The sequence below is a fragment of the Pelecanus crispus genome, chromosome 15 (assembly GCF_030463565.1).
Source record: "Pelecanus crispus isolate bPelCri1 chromosome 15, bPelCri1.pri, whole genome shotgun sequence".
In the NCBI taxonomy this organism is placed as follows: domain Eukaryota; kingdom Metazoa; phylum Chordata; class Aves; order Pelecaniformes; family Pelecanidae; genus Pelecanus; species Pelecanus crispus.
In genome coordinates this window covers 683,727-690,768 of record NC_134657.1, presented here as the reverse complement: position 1 = coordinate 690,768, position 7,042 = coordinate 683,727, and the positions used below count along the sequence as shown (strand labels likewise).

The 7,042-nt window shown below is 40.5% G+C and overlaps 1 pseudogene; it reads right to left on the bottom strand.

The window, feature by feature from the left end:
• Nucleotides 1–1,178: 1,178 nt before the first annotated feature.
• Nucleotides 1,179–5,572, bottom strand: LOC142594976 (uncharacterized; annotated as a pseudogene).
• Between the last annotated feature and the right edge of the window lie 1,470 nt (nt 5,573–7,042).

The following is a 7,042-nucleotide window of genomic DNA, read 5'->3' as shown; positions in this document are numbered from 1 at the left end:
GTCCGTTTGCCTCGCGCTTCCTGTACAGCCCGTGCAATCGGTGGATTCCAGGTGGGCTTGGCACATCCTGTAGGAAAGGCTTCTATTAGGTTAGATCAATCATGCCCTAAACCTAGACCCTAAGCGGCTTAGGAGTCAGGAAACAAGACTCATATGAGCTAAGAAATGGGAAGTGCAAAGTATAGGAAAGCAGAAAGGGCAGAGGACCAGAGAAGAATGTCTCACGTAGCACCCCTGCAGAACATGTCAGAACAGGGTTGTACTACATCATGCAATAGTCACATCACAGAACAAGAAAGGAATGCCCTCTTCCCTCACATCACCTCTGACAGGACTGCTTCCAAATAACCACGTACAATTCCGCTGTACGTACCACCTTACTGGAAACACAGTGACAAAAGGAAGGCAATTTAGAAGACAGCAAAGCCGCGGAATATAGTAAGAGTGCTGTCAGGAAAGACAGGAGAGAGCTAAACATACCCAACTACACTGGTTTTATCTGGCGAGGAAAGTTTTTTAAACCACGGGAAGAGACAAGAAATAGAAGGCAGCGTAACTATAAAAAGTAACATATGGGCCAAGTGTCTGCTGGGACTGTTATCAGTCAAAGTTCCACCAGATCACAGCTCAGATGCTACCCTTACCATGAGACAAGCAGGAGCCTGATGGTAATAGGATGTGTGCGTGCTCAGGAACCTCTCCTGTCCAGCTGCGTCCCACAAGGCTGTAAGACACAAAAAACAAGCTGAGAATGACACAACTTTCCCAGTTCTCTTTTCCTCACAACTTAAACCCAGGATGCAAAGCCCAGTCCACCTACTCAGGGTCACAAATTACGTTTCACCACACTAATCCAAAACATTCCAGGGCTAAGAGATTATGCAAAACCAGGGAAAACCTTCTCTTAGCTAGGCTTAGCTAGGAGTTGTGCTGACACTGAACTTGGCTGTAAATGCAGTAGCAATAAAGTCAGATGTGATTATCACTACGGCGTCCAGATCCAGTGTTCTAACACAATTCAGCAATATCTTTCTTGTCTTCACTTGACCAACCTAATGATGTGATCCCCAGACAGATTATGCTATTGAAATAACTTAGGAACAATGAAAAACAGGCAGACATGAGAAACACCCAGAAAAGACTGAGCAAAAAATTGCTGATCATGCCGGAATGCTTGCTTACTTGCACTCCTTCTCTCAATGTTTATCTTTCTACTTCTTTTCCTTCTTGACCTTCTTGTGTTTTTTTCATTCCTTGGACACCTATCTTTCAGCATTTCTTTTCTATTTCATTTTGCTTCCTTCTGTGTGGGTGCCTTTTCTTTTGCCATTTCTTAGTTTTTCATTTTCCCAGGAAAGGTCCTCAAAATGTGAATGAGCTGACACAGGAGGAAGCGCGTGCCTTTCACAAGAATATTTTTCAGATTGCTGCTGAGGTACTGAACAATGATGTAAGTTTGCTCTGTGGCTGCTGAAGTGATGCACATCTTCCTCTCTAGAGAGGCGTTGTGAGGCCACCTGCTTTTGCAATGCTAATCCTTATGTGACCTGTTGTTGTAAGCTTGACTCCATTTGTCAAAGTCGTTATCACACTGAGAGGACTTTCTCTCTCTACCATCTCTATTCCATGAGAGGAATAATAATTATTGTAGTATCTGCATTTGCCCCATCTCCGTGGTTCATCTTGATACTATCTTTCTCTGCTCCAAGTCCTCTCTCCTTTGCAATGATAATACCTATTCCTGTCTTGTTCTGTTCTTTCTCTGCTTCGGGATCTAGAATGAGAATGTTTTCCTGAGCTTCTGACATTATTTGCACTGTTTCTTTCATTATGGGAAGAGCTGTACTTGCTTTCCTTGTGACAGTCCTGCTTATGACAATTCTGCTTATTTCTTTCCACACTGCGAGAGTACCTCTTCTTGTGGGAATGATCATCTGCTCTGCTTCTGGTTTGCTTCTCCTTCTCCCTCTCTTCAGTGTCTGAGTTTTCTCTTTTCTTTCCGTCGTGGTTCTTGTCCATTTTTTGAGAGTTGTGTATTTTTTTCTTATCTTTTTTTCCTATGTTTATCTCCTTCCCATTTTTTATTACTCATATTACTCACAGTGCCTCATTTTCTCTAGAAAATGGACTCACCAAAACGTTATCCAGCTTTGCAATAGAAGAGTCATTAACAGGTGGTACCTCTACATAGCTATTAGAAATGTCCGTTGCATCTTGGCATTTACCTATAATATCTAGAGATGCAAGTTTGTTAGAAATACATTCACTGTCAGACTTTATAGAGGAAGTTTGCTCTGATTTCTCTTCGCTCTCAGGAGACCCTTTCATGTACAAAGGACTTTCTTTTGAAATTAGTTCAGGTTCTTTTGATCTTCTTTCTTTGTCTTTGTCTCTACTGTCTTCAGACTCACACCGCCCAAGGAATTCCCCTTCAGTGTCCAAGGATTTTTTTCCTGACTTTGTGCTGACCATTGATACTGGGATGCACATTATCAGCTTTTGTCATAATCCTTTCAGCAACTTCTTCTTTGGTAGAAATGGTTTCAGTAATGGTTTTGAGTAAGAAGATTCTCAGCCTCACAGCTAAAGTTGAAAGGAATCTTCCTGGATTCTTCAGAGGCAAACAGTGCTTCCATCACTACGGTTTCTAGAAGAGCATCATTCTCAGAAGATTTCTGAGGCCCAGGGGCACTACACAAAATAAAAACAAGGTTTTCACTTGAAAAAGTCCGTCTAAGAGATGAATGTTAGGAGTAAAATCCCCCTAGGTAAAAAAACTGGTGGCTACTGGAAAACTCTGAAAGACATTCCCTTTAGAAACCTAATGATGACACCTTCCTCAGCTCCAGGAGAAGGTGGGTTTTTTTCCTCTTGATTCTGCAAGTATTGCATTAAAAACCCCACACCCAACACATCTGCCTCCCTTCACTTGCTGCTCTGAATCACATCAACAGCCAAAGCCACTCTGCTTTGCTCTCTCCACAACTAGAAAAAAGTAAACACATGGCTTTCCCTCTCTCTCCCAAATGGCAGAGCAGGTGGTGGGAACTTACATTCACACAGCCTAGGATGGAAAAAGGCAAGAGAGGAATAGAAAGAGTATTCCAGACAATGGGAAAAAATGGAAAAACATTCTATGAAGAAGCAAAAGTTTTCCAGGAGGCATCTGCCTGTATTTAAGATCAGCATGATAAATGCTCAGTGCTGATGTGTGCAACACTAGATGTACAGTGTGGAATTCTCTGGGCTGATTTAAATCTTTCTATTAAATAGTATTAGGAGACAGGTAAAACAGTGATAATCTTGTGTGAAACCTTGTTTTAGTCAGAGTGTTCTCATTTCACCTTATTTCCTCTGACAAGCTGTTCAACTGGCTCTATGTGAGAGATTCTAAGATTATTCCTTGAGGAGCCGGCAACAAAGCTATAGGCATCTACAATTAAAATGTAGAAGTTAACAGACGGAAAAAATACTCTCCTTAGTAGAAAACTACTGTTTGCAATGTTTCTACATTGGAAGTTAAACAAGGTCACTTTGAGTTATATGCGCTATCCCCGTTTTACACATCACCCCACTCACCCCCCCAAATATACTTTATGAAACTTAGCAAGTATTATCTCAGCGGAACTTCTCTTAAGGTGACGTGTTCTCATATGTCAGCTCAGCTCTGCAAATTCTAATGGGATAATAGCACAAGGTGTTGTGATGACATTGCTGTGTGTTTTCTCGGTATTTCACATCAATCAGGAACACTATAATGCTCCTGAACACCGAATACATCCCAGGGGAGAAATTCCAGATGCAACAAACATAACTCGCCATTTCAAGCAATCCGTTTGTTCTAGAAAAGAAAATCTCAGAAGGTTTAACAGGTTGGACTTGGCAAGTGGAATCATCACGTCTCAGTCCATTCTCTTTAGATTCATGATCTAAACTTCTACTTAAATTGTCTCAAGAGCATAGTCTTCAGTGCTTTAGGAAGCTGAGTTGGAAGTATAAAGTAATGAAGAAGCACGGCTGCACAATTTAGGATTAGCCACTCTTTGAATAACTCTGGCTGTAGCATGAGGGCTGTGAAGAAAGCTGCAGTGTAGAAGGAAAAAAACCCTCAGATGCTAAAAAAACAACAAAAAAACCCACATCAAAACCAAAACCCACTATCAATTTGGTGCCATTATCTGCCCCCCTCAAATTACCTTAATCGTATGAGGAGAAAGTCGTGCTCCCATAAATCCAGCCTGCTCACTATTAGCCCACCGCTGACCAAGGAATGAACAGGGGCAAGACGGAGCTGGTAAGTAAGAAGCACGTTCTCCGAGCGTCAAATCACTGCCTGGGGAAAGGAGCAGGGATCTTAGTTTAGAGTTTTTCTTTCAGCCTATTCTTGGACTAAACCCCATCCTGTAATTTCATAGGAACAGTTCATATGGCACAGAAGACACATACGGAAGACTTAGCCAAAACTGAAAATTAGATAACGGTCTTCCTACAATGACTATCCTTTTCAGAGCCATAACTCACCCTTACACCATCTATGGCCTTCATTTCTCCTCTTTTCTAAATTAGCCACCTACAGAGAGCAAATCTATAGCAATGTACACAAGCGCAGCAGTTGAAGGCCAAGCAATGAAAGATAATAATGGCATGGACAATTTCAGGTTTGACAGAACTGAATTATACAAGTAGTAATCTTCTCCTAGGACAGAAAGAAAAACACTTGAGAGGAAGAAAAAGATCAGTAACAGGAAAGTAAATATATTCTCAACACATTTAGTATTTGTTATTACCTGATATAAAAAAGTACATAAGCCTGCTGATTGAGAAATGGTTTGATATCAGAAAGGTCTATCGAGGCATCATTCATTCCATACCAAAGTCCATTACTGGCCTGCAAATAAAGACAATGATTCCTTTAGATGAACTGCATGGCTTCCAAATGGCATCACAGTTAGAGCACTACAGAACAAAACATAGCAAAACAAATCAGACAAAACATAGAATGCAACTTTTTCCCCTAAAAACAGTGGTTACCAGTAAGGTTTGAATTTCTTTGTCAGCACAGACTTTACCCTGTCAGAAATCAAGCTGATAGCTGCCTTTATGAAGCAGAGAGAGTGTCCTGTGGTACAGCTGAAACCCCTCTGTACAAGAACTGCATATCAAGCATAGATGAGTGGTTCTCCAGCTGATTGGGACATACATACATGCTTGAAGATCCAGGACATTTTACATTCTAAAGAGAGACCAAGAAGATTCAAAAATTATCCTGAAATACTCCATGGAATGGCCTGAGAAAAACACTTCTAAAAACACAGACTAGGATTATATGAATATATTTTTTGATTCATTTAAAAATACCTGTTCTCATAAACAACATTTAATAACTTAAGTTGCAGAGAAATGTTTTCTGCACAATTAGCTCTTTAAGAGTAAGGTATGTCCTTATGGCCACACAGGGACTTTATCATACCTTGTTGATCTTTCCACCTGTAAAGTTTACAAATCTCCTCAGTGCTACTGTGAGAATCTTGGGAGAACGATGTATCGTATATCTCTTCGATGAAGCAACCATCTTTTTACACTTTAAAAACAAGCACAGACAAATGTTTAAAAGCATATTTCCCCACCACCACCCCAAAGTCAAACAAGTTTTCATCTCTTCACACATGCTTATGCTATTTGAGTGACAGTTACTTGCATAATAGGTTTCTTCTTTTCAGAAATCCATACAGGTTTGCGAATTTCAGGTTTGCGAATCCAGAGAAGGTAGCAGGATAAAGAGGACAGCTCTACAGAACAAAGAAGAAAGGATTTAGAACATTATCTTTTGATAGCCAAACAAATGTCTGGACGTGCATCTTTGTTATGCCAAAAAGGTCAGGCTTCCCAACAACTCGGCACGAAGCAGGACCAGGAATCTCTCACTAGAGCACATCACCAGAACGTCAGGCAAGGGCACCATTTAGAACATGGTGCTAATAACGCCAAGTTCACAGGTTCAATCCCTGCTTACTGCAGGGGGGGTTGGGCTCAAAGATCTCTCAAGGTCCCTTCCAACCCAAAGCATTCTATGATTCTATGATTCTATTTCTTGTTATACCAAAGCGGCAGCTATTTTGAACACATGGCCTGGATACACTCCTTCAGCTTTCTGCTAGAATGCAAATCTGAAAAGTGGAACAAGAGAGTCTAGGTTCTCAGGACTAGAAACTGTAAACTATTTCCAAAATGGATCATAGATCAATTTAAAAAATATAGTGGAAGGAAACAGGCATTCTGCAGGAGGGACACATTGGACAGTAGTAAGTCTTCATGTACTGAGTTGCCCGGAAAGACACCGAAACCATCTGCACCCCTTCGTAACAAAATTGTTGCACTGCGCACTCGAAGGGAGGGCCTGCGGAGTAGGCTGTGAAATACAACCGCTAGCACAGAGAAAGACTGGAACATGTCAGTTCACATCATCAAGAAAAACATTGTTGAGAGTTAACAAATAGAAAGAATTAAATAGTCTCTTTCAAATTCTGATGTCAAAATGCAAGGCAGATAATTCTAAACTGATGGGGAATGCCTACGAACAAAAAAAGGAGACCCACCCAGAATAAGAAGAAAAAAAAAAAAAGTGCTTTATAAAATTCCATGAAACTTGTAATTACATACAAAGTTTTAAGGCATTAATCTTTATTAGAAAAATTCATGGTGGAAAAGAAAAGGAAAACGTCAATTAGGAAATTTTTAAAAGTAATACCAGCTTCCATACGAGCAATGGAAAAGATACTGTACATAGGCTAAACCTTTCTCTTTAAACTCACAAAAAGACTGAAACTTCTGGGTTTATGTGTGACTCAACTGATCACACCTCACATTAATGAAGGAACATGCAATCCAGCTGTGAGGTGCTTATCAGAGTTATCTTACTCTTCCTCTGCCAGAATCTGTGAACTATGAGAATCCTTCATTCATTACACGTTGCTTGCTAGGGCACACAGGCTGAAATGAACCCGGGATTAAACTGTTGTAATAGCCTATTGGATGCTCTTTA